The sequence below is a fragment of the Artemia sp. Qi Xiang Cuo genome, chromosome 18, assembly GCF_049724085.1.
Source record: "Artemia sp. Qi Xiang Cuo chromosome 18, ASM4972408v1, whole genome shotgun sequence".
Taxonomy (NCBI): domain Eukaryota; kingdom Metazoa; phylum Arthropoda; class Branchiopoda; order Anostraca; family Artemiidae; genus Artemia; species Artemia sp. Qi Xiang Cuo.
This window is the reverse complement of record NC_142811.1, coordinates 42,243,020-42,269,327: the sequence shown is the minus strand read 5'-3', so window position 1 is coordinate 42,269,327 and position 26,308 is coordinate 42,243,020. Positions and strand designations below refer to the sequence as shown.

Sequence of the window (26,308 nt, the reverse complement as noted above, 5' to 3'; positions counted from 1 at the left end):
AAAATGGTCTTTTTGATAGATATCGATATTCGTCAAGTTCATCGTAAGATTTTTCAATTGCTTCGAATTCTATGTCTGTTATTCAGTCAGTAACTAATAATTTTCTATCTAAAACAGTAAGTATAATGAAAGTCAGAATGACACAATTGCATATATAAATTGGATAGGGAACAAAACAGTCTTTTGGTCGAGAATGATATTCGTCAAGTTCTTAACAGATTTATATTACTTCGCATTCAATGTATGTTAATCAGTCAGTAACTAGTATTTTGCTGCATAAAACAGTGAATAGTAAATGACAGTCAGACTTCTACAAATATTGATTTTAATTGGATAGAGAACAAAACAGTCTTTTTGGTCGGAAGTGATTTTCTTAAAGTGCTTCTTAACACTTTTCAATTTTTTCGTATTCAATGTCTGTTTTTCAGTCAGTAGCTAGTAATTTGCTGTCTAAAAGAGTGAGTAGTAAATGATAGTCCCAATTCTACAATTGTACATTTTAATTGGATAAGGAACGAAACAGTCTTTTTGCTAGATATTGATATTCGTCAAGTGCTTCTTAACAGTTTTCTATTGCTTCGTATTCAATGTCTGTTATTCAGACAGTAACTAGTAAATTGCTGTGTAGAAAAGTGAGTAGTAAATGACAGTCACACTTCTACAATTGTAGATTTTTATTGGATAGGGAAAAACAGTCTTTTTGATAGATATTGATGTTCGTCAAGTGCTTCTTAACTGTTTTTTATTGCTTCAGATTCAATGTCTGTTATTCAGTCTGTTATTCAGATTTTAATTTGATAGGGTACAAAACTATCTTTTGAAAGATATTGGTATTCGTCAAGTGCTTCTTAACAGTTTTTAATTGCTTCGGGTTCAATGTTTGTTATTCAGTAAGTAACTAGTAATATGCAGTCTAAAACAGTGAGTAGTAAATGACAGTCACACTTTTACAACTTTAGATTTTAACTGGATAGGATTAGTAACAGTGAATAGTAAATGACAGTCATAATTCTAATATTGTAGATTTTAAATGGACAGAGAACAAAATAGTCTTTTTGATAGATATCGATATTCGTCAAGTTCATCGTAAGAGTTTTCAATTGCTTCGAACTTTATGTCTGTTATTTAGTCAGTAACTAGTAATTTAAAGTGGAAAACAGTAAGTATTAGATGAAAGTCAGACTTCTGCAATTGTAGATTTTACTTGGATAAGGAGGAAAACCGTCTTTTTGGTCGATATTGATATGTGTTTAGTGCTTCTTAACAGTTTTCTATTGCTTTGAAATCTATGTCCGTTATTCAGTCAATACCTATAATTTGCTGTCTAAAACAGTGAGCAGTAAATGAGAGTCACCATTCTACAATTGAACATTTTAATCAGATAGGGAGCAAAACAGTCGTTTTGACATGTATTGATAATGGTCGTTCAATATCTTCGTTTTGTCTTAAATGGCTTCATATTCAATGTCTGTTATTGAGTCAGTAACTAGAAATTTTCAGTCTAAAACAGCAAATTACTGTTTTAGTTAGTATTTTTGATAGGGATTGATATTCGTCGTTCAATGTCTTCGTATTCAATGTCTGTTATTCAGTCAGTAACTAATAATTTTCTCTCTAAAACAGTGAGTAGTAAATGACAGTCACAATACCACAATTGTAGATTTAAATTGGACAGGGAAAAAAACAGTCTTTTGGTCGATAATGATATTTGTCAAGTGCTTTTTAACAGTTTTATATTGCTTCGCATTCAATGTATGTTAATCAGTCAGTAACTAGTATTTTGCTGTATAAAACAGTGAGTAGTAAAGGGCAGTCAGACTTCTACAAATGTAGATTTTAATTCGATAGAGAACAAAACAGTCATTTTGGTTGGAAGTAATTTTCTTAAAGTGCTTCTTAACAGTTTTTTATTTCTTCGTGTTCAATGTCTGTTTTTCACTCAGTAGCTAGTAATTTGCTGTCTCAAGGAGTGAAGAGTAAATGACAGTCCCAATTCTAGAATTGTAAATTTTAATTGGGTAGGGAACGAAACAGTCTTTTTGGTAGATATTGATATTCTTCAAATGCTTCTTAACAGTTTTTTATTGCTGCGTATTAAGTGTCTGTTATTCAGTCAGTAGCTATTAAATTGCTGTGTAAAAAAGTGAGTAGTAAATGACAATCACACTTCTAGAATTGTAGATTTTAATAGAAATTAATAGAAATTGATGTTCGTCGAGTGCGTCTTAATAGTTTCTATTGCTTCTTATTTTCTTTCTATTGTTCAATTAGTAACTAGTGATTTGCTATCTAAGACAATGAGTAGTAAATGACAGTCACAATGCTACAATTGTAGATTTAAATTGGATAGGGAACAAAACAGTCTTTTGGTCGATAATGATATTCGTCAAGTGCTTCTTAACAGTTTTATATTGCTTCGCATTCAATGTATGTTAATCAGTCAGTAACCAGTATTTTGCTGTATAAATCAGTGAGTAGTAAATGACAGTCAGACTTCTACAAATGTAGATGATAATTGGATAGAGAACAAAACAGTCTTTTTGGTCAGAAGTGATTTTCTTAAAGTGCTTCTTAACAGTTTTTTATTGCTTCGTATTCAGTGTGTTATTCAGTCAGTAATAGTAAATTGTTGTGTAAAACAGTGACAAACACACTTCTACAGTTGTAGATTTTAATTGGATAGGGAACAAAACAGTCTTTTTGATACGCATTGATGTTCGTCAAGCGCTTCTTAACTGTATTTTATTGTTTCAGATTCAATGGCTGTTATTCAGTCAATAACCACTAATGTACTATGTAAAACAGTGAGTATAAATGACAGTCACACTTCTACAACTGTAGATTTTAATTGAATAGGGAATAAAACAGTCTGTTTTATAGAAATTGATGTTCGTAGAGTGCTTCTTAACAGTTTTATATTGCTTCGTATTCACTTTCTGTTGTTCAATCAGTGCCTAGTGATTTGCTATCTAAGACAATGAGTAGTAAATGACAGTCACAGTTCTACGATTGTTGATTTTAATTTGATAGGGCACAAAACTATCTTTTGAAAGATATTGGTATTCGTCAAGTGCTTCTTAACATTTTTTTACTGCTTTGGATTTAATGTCTGTTATTCAGTAAGAAACTGGTAATATGCTGTCTAAAACAGTAAGTAGCATATGACAGTCACACTTCTACAACTTTAGGTTTTAATTTAATAGGATTAGTAACAGTGAGCAGTAAATGACAGTCATAATTCTAATATTGTAGATTTCAAATGGAAAGGGATCAAAATAGTCTTTTTGAAAGATATTGATATTCGTCAAGTTCTTTGTAACAGTTTTCTATTGTTTCAAATTCTATGTCTGTTATTCAGTCAGTAACTAGTAATTTAGTGGAAAACAGTGAGTTGTAGATAAAAGTCACACTTTTTGGTCGATTGTGATATGTTTTTAGTACTTCTTAACAATTTTCTATTGCTTCGAAGTCAAATTCCATTCTTCAGTCAATACCTATAATTTGCTGTCTAAGACAGCGAGCAGTAAATGACAGTCATAATTCTAAAATTGTAGATTTTGAATGAACTGGGAACAAAACAGTCTTTTTGATACATATTGATATTCTAGAAATGCTTATTAAGAGTTTTTATTGCTTCGGATTCAATGTTTTTGATTTAGTGAATAACTAGTAATTTAATGTTTAAAACACTGAGTAGTGAGAAGCAGTCATGCTTCTAGAATTGTAGATTTATTCTGTTAGGGAACAAAACAGTCTTGTTGGTCGATAGTGATATTCGTCAAGTGCTTCTTTTGACAGTTTACTATTGCTTCGTATTCTATGTCTTTTATTCAGTCAGTAACTAGTAATTTGCTGTCTAAAACAGTGAGTAGTAAATGGCAGTCACACTGCTAAAATTGTAGATATTAGCTAGATAGAGAACAAAACAGTCCTTTTGGTCGATAGTGATATTTTTCAAGTGCTTCTTAACAGTTTTCAATTTCTTCGTATTCAATGTCTGTTTTTCAGTCAATAACTACTAATTTGCTGTCCAAAAGATTGAGTAGTAAATGACAGTCCCATTTCTACAATTCTTCTGAACAGTTTTCTCAAGTTCTTCTGAACAGATTTTATTGCTTCTTATTAAATGTCTGTCATTCAGTCAGTAACTATTAATTTACTTTGAAAAACAGTGAGTAGTAACTGACAGTTACACTTCTAGAATTGTAGATTTTAATTAGATAGGGAAAAAAAACAGTCTTTTTGAAAGATAGTGATATTCATTAAGTGTTTCTTAACAGTTTTCTGCTGCTTCGTATTCAGTATCTGTTATTCAGTCCGTAACTGGTGATTTACTGTCTAAAACAATGAGTTGTAAGTGACAGCCACAATTCTAAAATTGTATATTTTAATTGGATAGGGAAAAAACAGACTTCTTGATAGATACTGATGTTCCTCAAGGGCGTCTTTACAGTTTTTTATTGCTTCGGATTCAATGTCTGTTATTCAGTCAATAGCTAGTAATGTACTATGTAAAACAGTAAGTAATAAATGACAGTAACACTTCTAAAACTGTAGATTTTAAATCAATAGGAAACAAAACAGTCTTTTTTGTCGATATTAATAGTCGTCAACTGCTTCTTAAAAGTTTTCTATTGCTCCGTATTTAATGTTTGTTGTTCAGTCAGTAACTGTTGATTTCCTATCTAAGACAATGAGTAGTAAATGACACTCACGCTTCTAAGACTGTTGATTTTAATTTGATAGGGTACAAAACTGTCTTTTGATAGATCTCTTACTATGTTGCTAGCTACCGCTCCAACCCGGATATTGGCATTTGTCAAGCACTTCTTAACAGTTTTTTGTTGCTCCGGATTCAATGCCTATTATTCAGCAAGTAAATAGTAATATGCTGTCTAAAACAATGAGTAGTAAATGACAGTCAAACTTCTAAAACTTTAGATTTTAACTGGATAGGGAACAAAACAAGTCTTTTTAGTGGATAGTGATATTCGTCAGTACTTCTTAACAGTTTTTATTGCTTCGTATTCAATGTCTGTTATTCAGTCAGTAACTAGTAATTTGCTGTGTAAAAAAGTGAGTAGTAAATGACAGTCACATTTCTACCATAGTAGATTTTAATTGGATAGGGAACAGAGCAGCCTTTTTGGTCGATATTGTTATTCGTCAAGTTGTTTTAACAGTTTTTTATTGCTTTGGATTCAATGTCTGTTATTCAGTCAGTAATTAGTAATTTGCTGTCTAAAACAACGAGTAATAAATGACAGTCAAAATTCTACGATTGTAGATTTTAATTTAATAGGGAATAAAACCACCTTTTTATACATATTAATATTCTTCAAGTGCTTTTTAACAGTTATTTATTGCTTCGTATTCAATGTTTGTCTTTCAATCAGTAACTAGTAATTTGCTGTGTAAAACGGTCAGTAGTAAATGACAGTCACGCTTCTACAATTGTTGATTTTAATTGGATAAGAAACAAAACACTCTTTTTGTTCGATAATGATATTCGTCAAGTGCTTCTTAACAGTTTTTATTGCTTCGGATTCAATGTCTTTTATTAAGTCAGTAACTAGTAATTTGCCGTCTAAAACAGTGAGTAGTAAATGAGAGTCACAATTCTACAATTGTACATTTTAATTGGATAGGGAACAAAACAGACTTTTTGATAGATAGTGATATTCGTTAAGTGTTTCTTAACAGTTTTCTGCTGCTTCGTACTCAGTATCTGTTATTCAGTCCGTAGCTAATGATTTACTGTCTAAAAAAATTAGTTTGTAAATGACAGTCACAATTCTAAAATTGTATATTTTAACTGGATCGGGAACAAAACAAGTCTTTTTAGTCGACAGTGATATTCTTCAGTACTTCTTAACAGTTTTTTATTGATTCGTATTCAACGTTTGTCATTCAGTAAATAACCAGTAATTTGCTGTGTAAAACGTTCAGTAGTAAATGACAGTCACACTTCTACAATTGTTGATTTTAATTGGATAGGGAACAAAAGAGTCTTTTTGTTCGATAGTAATATTCGTCAAGTGCTTCTTAACATATTTTTATTATTTCGGATTCAATTTCTGTTATTCAGTCAGTAACTAGTAATTGGCTATATAAACAGTGAGTAGTAAATGACAGTCAGACTTCAACAATTGTAGATTTTAATTGGATAGGGAACAAAACATTTTTTTTTTGTTGAAAGTGCTTCTTAACAGTTTTTTGCTTCAGATTCAATGTCTGTTATTAAGTCAGTAACCAGCAACTTGCTGTCTAGAACAGTGAGTAGTAAATGAGAGTCACAATTCTATAATTGTACATTTTAATTGGATAGGGAACAAAACAGACTTTTTGATAGATAGTGATATTTTTAAGCGTTTCTTAACAGTTTTTTGCTGCTTCGTATTCAGTATCTGTTATTCAGTCCGTTACTAGTGATTTACTGTCTAAAACATTGAGTTTGTAAATGACCTTCACAATTCTAAAATTGTACATTTTAACTGGATAGGGAACGAAACAAGTCTTTTTAGTCGATAGTAATATTCGTCAGTACTTCTTAGCAGCTTTTTGTTGCTTCGTATTCAATGTTTGTCATTCAGTCAGTAACTAGTAACTTGCTGTGTAAAACGGTCAGTAGTAAATGACTGTCACACTTCTACAATTGTTGATTTTAATTGGATAGGGAACAAAACAGTCTTTTTGTGCGATAGTGATATTCGTCAATTGCTTCTTAGCAGTTTTTATTGCTTCGGATTTAATGTCTGTTATTCAGTCAGTAACTAGTAATTTGCTATATAAACAGTGAGTAGTAAATGACAGTAAGACTTTTACAATTGTAGATTTTAATTTGATAGGGAACAAAACAATTATTTTGGTCGATAGTGATATCCGTAAAGTGCTTATTAACAGTTTTTTTTATTGCTTTGGATTCAATATTTGTTATTCAGTCATTGTACTGTTTAAAACAGTGAGTAGTAAATGAGAGTCACAATTCTGCAATTGTACATTCTAATTAGATATGAACAAAAATAATTTTTTTAGTAGATATTGATGTTCGTCAAGGGCGTCTTAACAGTTTTTTATTGCTTCAGATTCATTGTCTGTTATTCAGTCAGCAGCTATTAATTTGCTATAAAAAAAAGTAAATAGTAAATGACAGCCAGACTTCTACAATTGTAGATTTTAATTGGATAGGGAACAAAACAATATTTTTGGTCTATAGTGATATCCGTAAAGTAGGATTCAATATCCGTAGGATTCAATATTTGTTATTCAGTCATTAACTAGTAATTTGCTGTCTGGAACAGGAAACAGTGAGTAGTAAATGAGAGTCACAATTCTACAATTATACATTTTTATTAGATATGAATAAAACAGTCTTTCTGATATTGATTTACATATTGATTACATGACAGATGTAGATTTATTTAGTTAGGGAACAAAACAGTCTTGTTGGTCGATAGTGATGTTCGTCAAGTGCTTCTTTTAACAGTTTACTATTGCTACGTATTCAATGTCTTTTATTCAGTCAGTAACTAGTAATTTTCTGTCTAAAACAGTGAGTAGTAAATGGCAGTTACACTTCCACAATTGTACATTTTAATTAGATAGGGAACAAAACAGTCCTTTTGGTCGATCGTGATATTCTTCAAGTGCTTCTTAACAGATTTCAATTTCTTCGTATTCAATGTCTGTTTTTCAATCAGTAACTATTTATTTGCTGTCCAAAAGATTGAGTTGTAAATGACAGTCCCAATTCTAAAATTGTACATTTTAATTGGATAGGGAATGAAACAGTATTTTTGGTATTATTACAACAAAACAGTATTATTTTTATTGCTTCGAATTCAATGTATGTTATTCAGTCAGTAACTAGTAATTTGATGATCAAAACTGTGAGTAGTGAACGACAGTCACACTTCTACAATTGTAGATTTTAATTAGATAAGGAACAAAACAGTATGTTTGGTCGATAGTGATATTCTTTCAATGTTTCTTAACAGTTTTCTGCTGCTTCGTATTCAGTATCTGTTATTCAGTCCATAACTCTTGATTTACTGTCTAAAACAATGAGTTGTAAATGAAAGTCGCAATTCTAAAATTGTACATTTTAATTGGATAGGGAACAAAACAGTCTGTTTGATAGATATTGATATTCGTCAAGTGCTTCTTAACAGTTTTTTTATTGCTTCGGATTCAATGTCTGTTATTCAGTAAGTACCTAGTAATATGCTGTCTAAAACAGTCAGTAGTAAATGAAAGTCACACTTCTACAAATTTATATTTAAATTGGATGGGATTAGTAACAGTGAGCAGGAAATAACAGTCATAATTCTAATATTTTAGATTTTAAATGGACAGGGAACAAAACAACCTTTTTGATAGATATTAATAATCGTCAAGTGCTTAGTAACAGTTTTCCATTGCTTTGAATCCAACGCATGTTACTCAGTCAGTAACTAGTAATTTAAAGTGGAAAACAGTGAGTAGTAGATGAAAGTCACACTTCTACAATCGTATATTTTGATTGGATAGGGAGCAAAACAATCTTTTGGTTGATATTGATACGTGTTTGGTGTTTCTTAACAGTTTTCCATTCGATTTGAATTCAATGTCTTGTTATTCAGTCATATCAACTAATTTGCTATGTAAAACAGTGAGCAGTAAATGACAGTCATAATTCTAATATTATAAATTTTCAATGGACAGGGAACAAAACAGCCTTTTTGATAAATGCTAATATTCGTTAAGTTCTTCTTAACAGTTTTCTAATGGTTAGCATTCAATGTCTGTTATTCAGTCAGTAACTAGTATTCTGCTGTCTAATTCAACGAGTAGTAAATGACAGTCAAAATTCTACAATTCTAGATTTTAATTTAATAGGGAATAAAACCGCCTCTTTGACACATATTTTATTGCTTCTTTTATTGCTTCAATGTTTTTGATTTATTGAATAACTAGTAATTACTGTGTAAAACAGTGACCAGTAAATGATAGTCAGGCTTTTACAATTGTAGATTTATTTGGTTAGGGAACAAAACAGTCTTATTGGTCGATAGAGATGTTTGTCAAGCGCTTCTTTTAACAGTTTTTTTATTTCTTCGGATTCAATGTCTGTTATTCAGTCAGTAACTAGTAATTTGCTACGTAAAAAAGTGAGTAGTAAATGACAGTCACACCTCCACAATGGTAGATTTTAATTGGATAGGGGACAAAGCAGCCTTTTTGGTTGATAGTGATATTCGTCAAATACTTCTTAACAGTTTCTTATTGCTTCGGATTCAATGTCTGTTATTCAGTCAATAACTAGTAATTTTCTTTGTAAAACCGTGAGTAGTAAATGACAGTCAAACTTCAACAATTGTAGATTTTAATTGGATAGGAAGCAAAACGGTCTTTTTGATAGTCTCGTCAATAGATTCGATTCGTCATTGATATTCGTCAAGTACTTCTTAACAGTACTTTATTTTTTCGGATTCAATGCCTGTTATTCAGTCAATAACTAGTAATATGCTGTCTAAAATAGTGCTTAGTCAATGACATTCAAACTTCTACAATAGTAAATTTTAATTGGATAGGGAACAAAACAGTCTTTTCGGTCGATAATGATATTCGTTAAGTGCTTCTTAACAGTTTTCTATTGCTTTAGATTCAATGTCTGTTCTTCAGTCAACAACTAGCAATTTGCTATCTAAACTACAGAGTAGTAAATAGCAGTCACAGCTCTAAAATTGTAGATTTTAATTGGATAGAGAACAAAACATGTCTTTTTGATATTCGTTAAGTTGTTCTTAACAGTTTTCCACTGCTTTGTATTCAGTATCTGTTACAGTCACACTTGCAAGTCACACTTCTACAGTTGTAGATTTGAATTTGATAGCGATCAAAACAGTCTTTTTGACAGATATTGATATTCGTCACACAGTTTTGTTGCTTCGGATTCAATGTCTGTTTTTCAGTCAGTAACTAGTAATTTGCTGTCTAAAATAGTGAATTGTAAATGACAGTCATACTTGAGTACTTGTATATTTTAATTGGATAGGGAACAAAACAGTCTTTTTGATAGACGTTGATATTCGTTAAGTTCTTCTTGACAGTTTTCTAAAGCATCAGATTTAGTGTCTGTTAATCAGTAAATAACTAGTAGTTTATTGTGTAACACAGTTAGTAATAAATGGTTTGGTCAACAGTCATATTCGTCAAGTACTTCTTAACAGTTTTCTATTGCTTCGTATTTAATTTATTTTATTCAGTCAGTAACCCGTAATTTGCTGTATAAAATAGTGAGTAGTAAATGACAGTCAAACTTCTACAATTGTAGATTCTAATTGGATAGGGAACAAAACAATCTTTTTGATAGATATTGATATTCGTCAAGTGCCTCTTAACTAATTTTATTGCTTCTATTAAATGACAGCCACACTTCTACAACTGTAGATTTTAATTTGATAGGTAATAAAGTAGTCTTTTTGGTCCATAGTAATATTCGTCAAGTGCTTCTTAACAGTTTTCTATTGCTTTGGATTCAATGTCTCTTATTCAGTCAATAACTAGTAATTTGGTGTCTAAGACAGTGAATAGTAAATGATAGTCATACTTCCAGAAATGTATATTTTAATTGGATAGAGAACAAAACAGTATTTTGGTATTTATATTCATTCTTCTTAACAATTAAGTTCTTCTTAACAATTTTCTACTGCTTCGTATTCAATGTCGGTTATTCAGTCAGTGGCTAGTAATCTGCTGCCTAAAATAATTGGTAATAAATGACAATCAAACTTCTACAGTTGTAGATTTTAATTTGATAGGGAGCAAAACAGTCTTTTTGATAGATATTGATATCCGTCACACAGTTTTTTATTGCTTAGGATTCAATGTCTGTTATTCAGTCAGTAACTAGTAGTTTGCTGTCTAAAGCAGTGAATAGTAAATGACAGTCACACTTGACAATTTGTACATTTCATTGGATGGGAAACAAAACAGTCTTTTTGAAAGATATTGATATTCGTTAAGTTCTTTTTAACAGTTTATTATTGCTTCGTGTTGGATGTATTATATTCAGTCAGTAACTAGTATTTTGCTGTCTAAAACAATGAGTGATAAATGACAGTTAGAGTTCTGCAATTGTAGATTTTAATTGGATAGGGAACAAAACAGTCTTTTTGATAGGTATTGATATTTGTTAAGCTTTGTCTTAACAGTTTTCTACTGCTTCGTATACATTATCTGTTATTCAGTCAGTAACTAGTAATATCCTACCTAAAGCAATGAGTAATAAAAGATAGTCACACTTCTACCAGTGTCGATTTTAATTTGATAGGGAACAAAATAGTCTTTTTGATAGATATCGATATTCCTCAATTGCTTCTTAACAGTTATTTTCCGCTTCAGATTTAATGTCTGTTACTCAATCAGTAGCTATTAATTTGCCATCTAAGACAGCAAGTAATAAATGACAGTCACACTTCTACCATTGTAGATTTTAACTTGATAGGGAACAAAACAGTCTTTTCGATAAATATTGATACTCGTCACGTGCTTCTTAACAGTTAATTTTTGCTTCGGATTCAATGTCTGTTACTCAGTCAGGAACTGTTAAATGGCCATCTAAGTTAGTGAGTAATAAATGACAGTCACACTTGAACAATTGTAGATTGTTACCAGCCAGTATTTTTGATGGATACTGATATTCGTCTAGTGCTTATTAACAGTTTTCTACTGCTTCGTATTCAATGTCTGTGATTCAGTCAGTAACTAGTGATTTGCTTTCTAAGAAATTAGTAGTAAACGACAGTCATACTTCTACATTTGTAGATTTTAATTTAATAGGGAACAAAACAGCATTTTTGAAAGATATTGATCTTCGTTAAGTTCTTCTTAACAATTTATTATTGCTTCATATTTAATGTATTTTATTCAGTCAGTAACTAGTAATTTTCTGTCTAAAACAGTGAGTAGTAAATGACAGTCAAACTTATACAATTGTAGATTTTATTTGGATAGGGAACAAAACAGTCTTTTTCGTCAATAGTGATATTCGTCAAGTGCTTCTTAACAGTTTTCTGTTGCTTTGGATTCAATTTCTGTTATTCAGTCAATAACTAGTAATTTGCTGTCTAAAACAATGAGTAATAAATGACAGTCAGAGTTCTGCAACTGTAGATTTTAATTGGATAGGGAACAAAATAGTATTTTTGATAGGAATTGATATTCGTTAAGTTCTTCTTATCAGTTCTCTACAGCTTGGTATTCAATATGTTATTCAGTCATTAACTAGTAATCTTCTGCCTAAAACAATGAGTAATAAATGACAGTCACACTTCTACAATTTTAGATTTTAATTTGATAAGGAACAAAATAGTATTTTTGATAGATATTGATATTCGTCACGTGCTTCTTTTTTGCTTCGGATTTTATTTTTGTTACTCAGTCAGTAACCCATCTAAGACAGTGAGTAATAAATGACAGTCATCTTCAACAATTTAAGATTTTAATTGGATAGGGAACAAACCAGTCTTTTTGACGGATACTGAAATTCGTCTAGTGCTTATTAACAGTTTTCTTTTGCTTCGTAGTCAACGTCTGTTATTCCGTCAGTTACCAGTAATTTACTGCCTACAACAAAAAGTAGTAAATGACAGGCACACTTTTACAATTATAGATTATAATTGGCTAGCGAGCAAAATAGTCTTTTTGGTAGATATTGATTTTCTTCGTGTTTCTCAACAGTTTCCTTCGGCTTTGTTGTAATTGTCTCTTATTCAGTTAACATCTAGTGAGTCGCTGAGCAAAAAAGTGAGCAGTAAATAACGGTCGCAACTATCGTTGCACCCATAATGTTCCTCATGTAATTTTTTAATAATTCTTTAATGCCAGGCAGTCAGAGTCTGTTATTTGGTTAGTAACTAGGGATTTCCTGTGTAGAACAGTCAGTATTAAATGGCGGCCATACTCCTAGAATCCCAGGTTTAAATTAGCTTGGAACAGAAACAGTGTTTTTCATAGATATTTATGTTAAACAAATACCTCTTATTAACAGTTTTCCATTGCTTTGTAGTACGCGCCTGTTATTCAGTCAGTAAAAAGTAATCCACTGATTAAAACATTGACTAGTAAATAATGGTTGCACTTCTAGAATACTCGTTCTTGATTGCCTAGCGAATAAAACTGCCTTTTTGATAGATACGGACGTATGGTAAGTACTTTTTAGGAGTGTTCTATTTCTTTATAGACAGCGTGTGTTATTCAAACAGGTACTATTAAGTTGATGAGTAAAACCGGGAGTAGTAAATGATGGTCACAACCATCACTACACCCATGATATTAATGTTCATCAAGTTCATCTTAAAAATTCTCCAAACAGTATTTTATTAGATATAAATGTCTGTCAAGAACTTCTTAACAGTTTTTGGGCTTTGCAGTCAATGTTTTTTTGTATATTCAGTAACTAGTGCTTCACTAAGTGAAACAGTGAGTAGTAAACAACGGAAATACTAAGTTTTTAATTGGCTAGTTACCAAAACAGTCTCTTAGTAGATATCAATGTTCGTCAAGTGCTTCTAAATAGTTTTTTATTGTTTTGTAGTCAGCGTCTGTTATTCAGTCAGTAACTAGTAATTCGCTTTGTAAAACAGTGATTAGTAAATGACAGTTAACTGACTTGCAACCAATGCAGTTTTTTTAATAGATATTAACGTTGGTCGAGTACCTCTTATTAACAGTTTTCTATTGCTTTGCGGTCAGTATCTGTTGGTCAGACGCTAATAAATATGTTCGCCAAGTGCCTTTGTAATCAGCATCTATAATTCAGTCAGTAATTAGTAATTTGCTGAGTAGAAACGTGAGAAGTAACTGACAGTCACACTTCTAGAATCCTAGGTTTTTATTGGCTAGTAACCAAAACAGTCTTTTTAGTACATGTTACTGTTCGTCAAGCATCTTTGTAGTCAGCGTCTGTTTTTAAGTCAGTGTCTAGTAATTCCCCGAGTAAAACAGTGAGCAGTAAATGATAGCCACACATCTAGAATCTTAGGTTTAAATTGGCAAGTGACCAAAATTTTACAGATGTTATCGTCCATCAAGTTCCTCTTAAGAGTTTTCTATTGTTTTGTAGTCATTGTCTGTTAGTCAGTCAGTAACTAGTAATTTTCTTAGTAATACGTGAGTTGTAAATGACAGTCACACTTCTAGAATCCTAGGTCCTAATTTGCGAGTGACTAATACAGTCTACTTAATACATGATAATGTTCGTTAAGTACCTTTGCAGTCAGCGTCTGTTATCAAAATTTGTCAAATACATTTTTTTTTAACAGTGCTTTGTAGTGAACGTCTGTTATTCAGCCAGTAACAAGTAATTCCCTGAGAAAAACAGTGAGCAGTAAGTAGTAGTCAGCGTCTATTGTCCAGTTAGTATTTAGTAATTCGCTTAGCAAAACAGTTGAGCAATGAATGTCAGCCACACTTCTAGAATCCTAGGTTTTAATTGGCTAATGACCAAAACAATCTTTAATATATATCCTTGTTCGTCAAGTTTATATTATTAACGGTTTTTGTTACTTTATAGTCAGTGTCACTTATTCGGTCAGTAAGAAGTACATTGCGGTGTAAAACAGTGAGCATTAAATGATGGTCACTTTTCTCACACCCAAGGTTTTGTCAAGTGTTTTTTAACAGTTTTCTATTGCTTTCGTTGAGTAAAGCAATAATCACTAAATTACGGTCGTAATTCTAGAATTCCAGGTTTTCATTGGATAGCGATTAAAACAGTCTCTTTAATAGGAGCTAACTTTGTAGTTAGGGTCTTTTATTCAGTTAGTCAGCATCTTTTATTGAGTCAGTAACTAGCAATTCGCTGAACAAATCGATGAACTGTAAATAATAGTCACAATTCTAGAACACTAGCTTTTAATTGGCTAGTGACTAATGTAGATGTTTATGTTCGTCGAGCCCCAGTCAGTATCTAGTAATTCGCTTAGTGAAGCAGTGAGTAGGAAATGACTGCCACACTTCAAGAATCCTAAACTGTAATTCTGCAGTGAATAAAACAATTTTTTAATAGATGATTTATGTTCGTCAAGTACCTGCTGCTCACAGTTTGAAATGCATTGTTGTCAGCGCCTGTTATTCAGTCAGTAACAAGTAATTTTGAGTAAAAAAGTGAGTAGTATGCGACAGTTATACTCTTAGAGTCCCAGGTTTAAATTGGGTAGTGGCCAAAAGTCTTTTTAATTCACTTTAATGTTCGTCAATTACTTTTTAACAGTTTTCTATAGCTTTTTAATCAGCGTCTGCCATTCAATCGGTAATTCGATGAGTAAAGCAGTGAGTAGTAAATGATAGTCACACTTCAAGAATCCCATGTTTTAATTGGCTAGTGACCAGAACATACTTTATAAATATTAATAAATATTAAATATTAATATTTAATAATAAATATTGATGTCCGTCAAGTACCTCTTATTAACAGTTTGCAACTGATTTGTAGTCAGCGTCTGTTAGTCAGTAACTGTTAAATTGCTGAGTAAAAGAGTGAGTAGAAAATGATGGCTACACTTTTAACATTCTAGGTTTTTATTTGGTAGTGACCAAAACAGTCTTTCTAATAGGTGTAATGTTCATCAAGTGCCTCTTATAAGCAGCATTTTATTCTTCTGTAGTCGGCGTCTGTTTTTCAGTCAGTAGTAAGTCCTTTGATGAGTGAAACAGTGAGTAGTAAATGACAGTCATACTTCTAGAAACCTAAGTTTTAATTGGCTAGTGAACAAAGCAGTCTTTTAAGTACATATTAATTTTCGTCAAGTACCTCTTATTAACAATGTTCCATGTTTTTGTCACTAACGTCCGTTATATTGTCAGTAACTGTAAACTTGCTGAGTAAAACGATGAGTAGTAAATGATAGTCACACTTTTAGAATCCAAGCTTTTTATTGGCTAGTGATCAAAATAGTTTTTTTTTATAGATTTTAATGTTCGCCAAGTAACTCTTAACAGTTTTCTATTGCATTGTAGTCAGCGATTGTTATTCATTCAGTAGCTAGTTATTCGCAGAGTAAAACAGTGAGTAGTAAATGACAATAAAAAAATATATAATCGAAGGTTTTAATTGGCTAGTGACCAAAACAGTCTTTTTAATGAATGATAATGATCGTCAAGTACCCCAGAACAATTTTCCGTTTGTTTGTTGTCAGGCGTCTGTCATTCAGTCAGTAACCAGTAATTCACTTAGTAAAAAGGTGAGTTCACATAGATATTAATGTTCGTCAAATACCTCTTATTAAAAGTTTTCTGTTGCTTTTTAGTCAGCGTCATCTATTCAGGCGCTAAACTTAATGTTGGTCAAGTACCTTTGTAGTCAGTGTCTGTTTTTTGGTGTGTTAGTATTGTCACTGACTGTTATTCTCGGTGATAATAGTCAGCGTGTATATTTCAGTCTCACTAATATTCGTCAACTATATTTTATCAACATTTTTTTTTACTTCTTTATAGTCAACGTTTGTTATACAGTCAGTAACTACTAGATCTCTGAGTAAAACATTGAGTCGTTAATGACAGTCATACATCTATAATCCTGGGTGTTAGTGGTCTAGCGACCTATTTAGGGGATATTAAGGTTCGTCAAGCAACGTCTTATTAATAGTTTTCCGTTACGTATTAGTCAGTGTCAGTCGTTCAGTCACTGAATAGTAATTTGGTGAGTAAAAAAAGTGAGTAGCAGGCAACAGTCACACTTCTAGAATCCCAGTTTTTATTTGTCTAGGGACCAAACAGTCCTTTTAAAAGATGTTAATGTTCGTCACGTATTTTTTATTAACAGTTTTCTGTTTCTTAGTAGTCAGTGTCTGTTATTCAATCGGAAACAGTTTAGTAACAGCTGTAACAGTTTAGTAATTCATTGAGTAAAACAGTGAGTAATAGATGATTATCATACTTCGAAAATCCTAAGTTTTAATTGACTATTGACGTAAAAAATTTTTTAATAGAGATTAATGGTCTTCAATATAATACAGTCAGTAAGTAGTTAGTGAGTAGTTTCTTAGTAGTCAGTGTCTGTTATTCAATCGGAAACAAGTAATTTGCTGAGTAAAACAGTGAGTGGTTTGTTACAGTCACACTTCTAAAATCCTAAGTTTTAACTAACTAGTGGTCAAAACTGTCTTTTGAATAGATGTTAATGTTCTTCAAGTGCTTTTTAACAGTTTTCTATAGCTTTGTATTCGGCGCCTATTATTCAGTCATTTTATAGTAATAAGCTGATTAAAACAGTGAGTTGTAAATGACCGTCAGACTTCTAGAATCCCAGGTTTTAATTGGCCAGTGGCCAATACAGTCTTTTGAATAGATCTTAATGGTCATCACGTACTTTTTATTAACAGTTTTTATTGCTTTGTAGTCAGTGTCTGTTATTCAATCACAAACAAGTAATTTGTCGAGTAGAACAGTGAGTAGTAAGTGACAGTCACACTTCTATAATCCTAGGTTTTAAATGGCTTGTGGCTAAAGTTTGATTTATTGGACTTAACACTCTTGCTCAGCAGGTTCACAAGCGTATTACTCTGTAGTCAATGTCTGCTATCCACTCAGTAATTAGTTATACACCGAGTAAAACAGTAAGTAGTAAATAAAAGTCACACAACTAGAATCCCAGGTTTTAATTCGCTAGTGACCAAAAAATTCTTTTTAATAAATATTATTGTTCGTACGGTACCTCTTATTAACATTTGTCTATTGCTTTGTAGTCAATGTCTGTTATACAGTCAGTAGCTAGTAATTTGCTGAGTAAAACAGTGAGTAGTAGATGACTGTCACACTTTTAGAATCCTTGGTTTTAACTGGCAAGTAACTAAAACAGTCTTTCCAATGGGTATTAATATTCGTCAAGTACTTCTCATAAACAGTATTCTATTGCTCTGTAGTCAGCGGCTTTACTCAGTCAGTAGTAAGTCCTTCGATGATTAAAACAGTGAGTAAATAAATGATAGTCAATCTTCTAGAATTCTAAGTTAGAATTGGCAAGTGGAAACAGCAGTCTTTTTAGCATATACTAATTTTCTTCAAGTTTCTCTTTTTAACAGTTTTCTCTTTTTGTCATTATCGTCTGCTGAGTAGAACAATGAGTAGTAAATTATGGTCACATTTCTAGAATCCTAGGTTTTAATTGGCTAGTGACCAAAACAGTTATTTTTGATAGCTTTTGGTGCTCATCAAGTACCTCTTAGTAGTTTTCTATTGGTTTCCAGTCAGCATCTATTATTCAGTCAGTATAAAAAAATTCGCTGAATAAAACAGTGAGTTGTGAATGACAGTCATACTTCTAGAATCCAAGATTTTAATTGGCTACTAATCAAAACAGTATTTTTTATACATTTTATTGTTCGTCAAGTACCTTTGTAGTCAGTGTCTGGTTTCCAATGTGTTATTATAGTCACTGACAGTTATAGTCAGTGTGTATTTTTTAGTATCACTAATGTTCGGCAAGTACATCTTATCAACAGTTTTCCAATGCTTTATTGTCAATTCTTGTTATACAGTCAGTAACTACTATTTTGGTAAGTATAACAGTCAGGCGTAAATGACAGTCAAACATCTACAATCCCATGTTTTAATGGTCTAGTGACCTAAACAGTGTTTTTAATAGATATTAACGTTCGTCAAGTGCCATCTTATTAATAGTTTTCTGTAGCTTTGTAGTCAACATTTGTTTTTCAATCAATGCAGTGAGACACAGTCACACTTCTAGAACCCCTGGCTTTACTTGGCTAGTGACCAAAACAAGTTTTAATTGATAAGCCACCAAAACATAGACCACCAAAGATAGTCTTTTTAATAGATATTAACGCTCATCACTTATCTTTTACTAAAAGTGTTCTGTTGCTTTGTAGTCAGCGTTATTCAATCAGTAACAAGTAATTTGCTGAGTAAAACAGTGAATAGTGGGTTTGAGCCACACTTCTAAAACCCCCAGTCTCTTTTATATATATTATTATTCGTCAAGTGCCTCCTAACATCAAGTGCCTCCTGACACCATTGCTTTGGTGTCAGCGTCTGTTAATCAGTGAGGAACAAGTAATTCGCTGAGTAAAACAGTGAGTCCTAAATGACAGTCACACTTCTAGAATCTTAGATTTAATTGGCTAGTGATCAAAATCAGCCTTTCTAATAGGTGTTAATGTTAGTCAAGTACCTCATAGAGACAGTTTTTCTACTCCTCTGTAGTCAGCGTCTGCTATTTAGTCAGTGATTAGTAATTCACCGAGTAAAACAGTGAGTAATAAATGATAGTCACAATTCTAGAATCGTATGTTTTAATTGGCTAATGACCAAAAAGTTCTTTTTGATAAATTTTAATGTTCGTCAAGTTCCTCTTATTAACATTTTTCTATCGCTTAGTAGTCAGCTTCTGTTTTACAGTCAGGAACAGGTAATTTGCTGAGTAAAACGGTAAGTAGTAAATGATAGTTACACTTCTAGAATCTTAGGTTTTAATTCGCTAGTGACCAAAGCAGTCTTTCTAATGGGTGTCAATGTTCGTCATGTACTCTTATTAGCAGTTTCTTATTGCTCTGTAGTCAGTGCCTGTTATTCAGTCAGTAATTAGTAATGCACTGAGCAAAACAGTGAGTAATAAATAGCAATTTGCCGAGTAAAACAGTGAGCAGTAATTGACAGTCACAACTTTAGAATCCTAGGTTTTAATTCGCTAGTGACCAAATCAGTCTTTTTAGTAGATAATAATTTTCATGAAGTAACTCTTATTACTAGTTTTCTATTGCTTTGTAGTAAGCGTCATTGTAGTCAGCTGAATAAAACAGTGAGTAGTAAATGATAGTCACACCTTTAAAATACTAGATTTTAACTGGCTAGTAACCAAAGCAGTCGTTCTAATAGGTGTAATGCTCGTCAAGTACCTCACATAAACATCTTCCTACTGCTAAATAGTTAGGGTATGCTATTTAGAAAGTAATTTGTAATTCACTTACTAAAACAGTAAAGGATAGTCACACTTCTAGGATCCTACGTTTTAATTGGTTAGTGGCCCAAAGCAGTCATTTCAGTAGGTAGAAATTGTCATGAAGTACCTCTTATTAACAGTTTTCTATTGCTTTGCAGTCATCGCCTGTTATACAGTCAGTAACTAGCACTTTGCTTTGTAAAACAGTGAGCAGTACATGACAGTCAAACTTTTAGAATCCTAGCTTTTAATTGGCTAGTAGCCAAAGCAGTCGTTTTAGTACATACTAATTGTCATGAAGTACCTCTTATTAACATTTTCTATTGCTTTGCAGTCAGCACCTGTTATACAGTAAGTAACTAGCAATTTGCTGAGTAAAACAGTGAGTAGTAAATGACGGTCACACTTTTAGAATCCTAGGTTTTAACTGGCAAGTGACCAAAGCAGTCTTTCTATTGGGTGTTAATGTTTGTCAAGTACATCTTATAAACAGTTTTTATTGCTCTGTAGTCAGTGTCTGTTATTCAGTCAGTAGTTAGTAATTCATTGAGTAAAACAGTGAGTAATAAATGATTATCATACTTCAAAAATCCTAGGTTTTAATTGACTGTTGGCATAAAAAAATTTTAACAGAGATTAATAATACAGTCAGTAACTATTAATTCTCAGAGTAAAACAGTGAGTTTTAAATGACAGTTACACTTCTAGAATCAGAGACTTGAGTTGGCTATTGACCAAAACCGTCTTTTAATTAAGGCATTAACAGTCTTTTTTTAATCTTCATAAAATGTTTCTGAACAGTTTGCTGTGGTTTTCTAGGTAGCGTTTGTTATGCAGTCAGTAACAGGTAAGTCGCTGAGTAAAACAGTGAGTAGTAAATGCCAGTAACGATTAAGCAATCTTAGAGTCTAATTGGCTAAAAACCTAAACAATTTTAATAGAGATTAATGCTCGTCAAGTATCTCTTAACAATTTTCTTTTATGCTACAGTCAGCGTTTGTTATACAGTCAGCGAATAGTAATTCGCTGAGTAATTCGCGAATAGTAATTCGCTGAGTAGAACAGTGAGTAGTAAATGACAGTCATACATCTAGAGTTCCAGATTTTGATTGACAGTTGACTAAAACAGTCTCTTAGTAGAGATTAATTTTCATTACGTGTCTCTTAACAGTTTTCTATTATCTTACAGTCAGCGTTTGTTATACAGTCAGCGAATAGTAATTCGCTGAGTAATTCACGAATAGTAATTCGCTGAGTAGAACAGTGAGTAGTAAATGACAGTCATACATCTAAAGTTCCAGATTTTGATTGACAGTTGACTAAAACAGTCTCTTAGTAGAGATTAATTTTCATTACGTGTCTCTTAACAGTTTTCTATTATCTTACAGTCAGCGTTTGTTATACAGTCAGTGGCAAGTAATTCGCTGAGTAGAACACTGAGTAGTAAATGACAGTCACATATCTAGAGTTTTAGATTTTACTGGCTTTTGACTAAAACAGTCTTTTTAACAGAGGTTAATGTTCGTCAATTGTCTCATAACAGTTTTTTACTACTTTGTAGTCAGGGCCTCTTATGCAGTCATTAACAGTATCTTTAACAGATGTTAATGTTTATCAAACACTTCTGAATAGTTTTCTATTGCTTTGTAGTCAGCGTCTGTTATTCAGGGAAGAACTAGCAATTCACCGAGTAAAACAGTGAGCAGTAAATGAAATTCACACATCTAGAGCTCTAGATTTCAATTGACCATTGACTAAAACAGTTTTTTTTTTTTTTAACAGAGGTTAATCTTCGTTAAGTGTCTCTTAAGAGGTTTTTATTGTTTTGTAGTTAATGACTGTTATACAATCAGTAAGTAGTAAATATTCGTCAAGTACCTCTTATTAACAGTGTTCTATTGCTTAAGCAGTCAGTTATTCAGTCAGTAACTACTAATTTGCAGAGTAAAACAGTGAATAGTAAATGATAGTCAAATTTCCAGAATACTAGGTTTTATTTCGCTAGTGACCAAAGTCGTGTTTCTAATAGACGTTTATGTTCATCAAGTACGTCTTATTAGCGGTTTTCTATGGCTCTGTAGTCAGCGTCTGTTATTTAGTCAGTAAATATTAATCCACTGAGTAAAACCGTGAGTATTAAATGTCAGTCAAACTTCTAGAACCCTAGGTTTCAATTGGCCACTGACCTAAACATTCCTTTTAATGGAGGTTAATGTTTTTCAATTATCTCTTAGCTGTTTTCTATTACTTTGTAGTCAGCGCCTGTTACACAGTCGGTAAGTAGTAATTCGCTAAATAAGACAGTGAATAGTAAATTACAGTCACACATCAAGAGTCCTACGTTCTAATTCAGTTGTAATAGCTGGAAAGACAAAAAAGTAGCCGAGTTTACTTTTGTAGTAACTTTTACTGAAGATAGTTAGTTGGCATCTGAGTTGAAACATATCCAACGTCACCGGTGGATTTCACCTGGCGACAGAGTGTCATTTAGACGTTATTAAAGACAAAATGTACATATTGAGCAGTTCTTCTTAGCTGCTCACTTTATAATTGACTTAAACTTGATGCATATTAGTAGAGTTATACCGTTCGATGAGTTGACTGTAGTAACAAATGTAGACCAACGGGATTAACATTGTAGTAGAAGCCTTGGTGGGATTAGTTGCGGTAGAAGTAAACAGTTTAGGAGTTATCACAGGATTAACTATCGTTGGAGTATCTGTAGTAAGCAGTCACAGCAGGTTCTTCAGGGTGGAAGAAGTTGTAGCAATAGTAGTTTAAAAAAAAAACTTATCGTGGCAGGAGCAGTCACGATAGGTATAGTGGTGCTAGGAGAAGTAGGAGTATCACTCGTTGTACTTAGGGTAATCGATTTAGGAGTAATGTTGTAAGAGTACTAGCATAGAAGTAATGCTATGCAAAGTAAAGACGAGGTAAAGACGAGGTAGGAGTTATCATGATAAGAGTATTTATGGCGGTAGTCACGGTGGTGTAGCTAAGGTGGAATTGGTCATGGCGAGAGCAGTCAAATTATCTTAGAGTAACTTGTCGTGGTTTGAGTAGCAGTGTTAACAAAAGCCATGACAGGAATAGTCTTGGCAGGACTAATAAAGATAGAAGTAGTGGTGTCAGGAGCAGTTATTTTATGAATAGTTGTAGTTGAGTAATCGTGGTAGGACGAATCGTTGGAGGAGTATCTGCTGTAGGAGTAGCACTTTACAAGTAGTAGAAGTAGTCATGGTAAAAGCAGACGTAGTAGGAGTGGTCATGGTAAAAGCTATCATGGTAAAATTCGTCATTTAGAGAATTGGCATGTTGAGAACAATTGAGGTGAGAGCAGTTGTAAAAGGAATAGCCTTGATAGTAGTTGTGATGGGAGCAGTCATGTTCGAATTTGTGGTGCTAGGAGTATTCATTGTATGAGAAGTCACGCTTAGAGTAGTCTTAGCAGAAGTAGTGAGGTTAACAAAAGTCATAACATAAGAAGTTGTGCTTGGAGTAATTATGACAATTGTAGTGATGGTAGCGGTAGAATTATATATGGTGAGAGGAATCGTACTAGGAGGAGTCAGGGAAGGAGTAGGCGTGGCGGGTAGTAATTATACCGTAGTAGTTATAGGAGTAGGCGTGCAGCCACCAACGTGAACTAGGTAGTAGTCACGGTAAAAACAGTTACGATAGGAGTAGACACTTAGGAATAATCATGGTAAGAATACTTGTGGTAGCAAGCAAGGTGGGAGTCTCTAGGATGAGATTAGTCGCGGTGAGAGAAGTCAAGTTTTTTTTTAGAAAAGCTTGTCGTGGTATGAGTGGTCGTCTTAAGTGTGATCGTAATAGAATTAGTTGTGGCAGGAGTTGTCAAGATCGGAGTAGCGATGCTAGGAGTAGTCATGCTAAAAATGGTCGTAGTACGTCTAATCGTGATAGGAGTAGCTGTTGTACGAGTAATAGTCGTCTGAGTAGGAGTTGTTGATGCAGCAGAAGTAGAACTAGTAAAAGCAGCAGTATTAGGAGAGTTCGTGTTGAGATTAGTTAGAAAAGAATTTGGCTTCCTGGGAGTAGTCATGTTGAGGTTAGTCTTGAGTTGAGTAATCATGGTAGAAGTAGTTTTAAAAGTAGTAGTCTAGGTAGTATTTTTGGGAAGAGCAATCGTTATAGGACTTATGATGCTAGTAGTCGTGGTATGACTCGTGGCCGTTGGGGTAGTTGTGGCAGGAGTCATTTTGAAGAGGTACTTGTCGACAGAGTAGTAGCAGTAGTAATAGTAGTAGTAGCCATTGTAGGAGGATTTGTAGCAGAAATGGTCTTGGTAAGAGCATTCGTGTTAAGAATAGTCATGATATAAGCAATCGCGGCAGGATTAGTCATGCAATGAGTAGATATGTGGAAATAGTCATTGGAGGAGTAGTCGTTCTAAGAGTAGTAGCACTTGAAGCAGCAGTATTCGAGGAACTGTAGAAATAGTAGTAGTAGTTGTAGAAAGTGTCAGTAGGAACAGACAAGGTAGGAGTAATCGCGTTAAGAATATTTGTGCTAACAGTTACAGTGGAAGTAGCTAGGGTGAGATTACTCTTGATAAAAGCAGTCGAGTTGTCTAAGAATAAAATGTCATGGTATGAGTTGCCGTCTTCAGAGTTGTTGTAAAAGATCTAGTCGTGGCAGGAGCACTCAAAATGGAGTGGCAGTGCTATGAATAATCTTGTTATGAATTGTTGTAGTTTGAGTAATCAGGGTTGTAGCAGTTGTTGAATGAGTAATAGACGTAGGAGTTGTAGTTTTTGGTTTTAGCAGAAGTAGATGTGGTCAGGGTGGGAGCAGCCGTGGTAGGAGAGGGTAGGGGTAAGAACAGTACTGATGGATTTGTCAGATTCGTAGTAGTCACGTTGAGATTAATCTTGAGGGGAGTGATCGTGGTAGAAGTAGACATAATAGTAGTAGTTGGGATAGTAGTTTTGGTAGGAGCAGTCGTATTAGAATTTGTGGTGCTACGAGTAGTCAAGATATGCGTTTTCAGGTTTCGAAAAGTTGTAGGAAAAGTAGTGAGGCTAGAAGGAGCTATAGTATGAACAGGCGGGTTAAGAATAGTCATGGTAGAAGTAGTAGTGGTAGTAGCAATATTATAGATGGTGCGAGGAGTTATTGTAGGAGGACTCAGGGAAGTAGTAGCCGTTGTACGAGTAATAATGGCAGAAGTATTTGTTGCAAGAATAGCACAAGTGGAAGTAGCTATTAAGAGTAGTCATGGTAGAACCCACCACTGTGGGAGTAGCAGTGTTACGAGTGGCCGTGCTAGAGTTGGTCGTGGCAGGAGTAGTTACGATATTAGTATTGGTTCTAGGAGAAATCATGGTATGAATCGTCACAGTTCGGGTAATCGTGGCAGAAGTAATCTTGTAGGGGTAATAGTAGTAAGAGCAGTAGTAGTAGTAGTCATGGTAGGAGCAGTTACAGTAAGAGTGGCCTTGATCAGATAATTCGTGTTGAGATCAGTCATGGTACAAGTGGTTTTGGCAGGACTAGTCAGACAAGGAGTAGTTGCAGTGAAAGCAGTCATGGGAGGAGTAGTGGTTCTAGGAGCAGAAGCGCTTGGAGTAACAGCGTCAGGGTAGGTGTAGCGATAATAGCAGTCATTTTAGAAACAGCTGCGGTAGGAGTAGACAAAGTAGGAGTAATCATGTTACTAGTACTTGTGGTAACAGTCACGGTGGGAATAGCTAGGGGGGGATTAGTCGTAATGAGAACAGTCGATTTGTCTTAGAATAACTTGTCGTGGTATTAGCATCCATCTTAAGAGTGGCCATGATATAATTAGTTCTGACAGGAGTAGTCAAGATGGGAGTAGCGTGTCTAGGAGTAGTCGTGTTATGAATAATTGTAGTTGGAGTAGTTGTTGTATAAGCAACAGACGTACGAATTGTAGCTATTGGCGTAGCAGAAGTAGAGGTAGTCAGGGTAGGTAGCAGCCGTAGCAGGAAAGGTCGTGGTAAGAATAGTTAGGATAAACTTTGTCATGTAGGGAGTAGTCATGTTGAGATTAGTCTTGAATAAAGTAATTTTGGTAGAAGTAGTCCTAATAGGAGTAGACTGAGCAGTAATTTTCGTGGGAGCAGTCGTGTTGGAATTTGTAATGCTAAGAGTAGTCATGGTATGAGTAGTCATGCGTAGAGCAGTTATCTCAGAAGAAGCTAGGCTAGGAGAGGCCATAGTTTGAGCAGTCAGACTTATAATAGTCATGGTAGGAGTAGCAGTGGTAGAATTGGGATTATATACGGTGGGAAGAGTTGTGGTAGGAGGAGCCAGGTTAATAATAGCCAAGAATTTGCAGTGACAGTAGCACGAGTGAATAGGAGTAATCATGGTAGAAAT

General features: G+C 33.5%; 1 protein-coding gene across 1 annotated transcript in view; it reads right to left on the bottom strand.

Annotated features, from left to right (window-relative positions):
• Positions 1-10,597: 10,597 nt before the first annotated feature.
• The window catches only part of LOC148941512 (uncharacterized), a 40,141-nt gene continuing 24,430 nt past the window's right edge, over positions 10,598-26,308 (bottom strand). The window contains exon 4 of the mRNA XM_089103886.1: positions 10,598-10,741. The gene's annotated coding sequence lies outside the window, so the exon portion shown is untranslated. The remainder of the gene's footprint in view (positions 10,742-26,308) is intronic.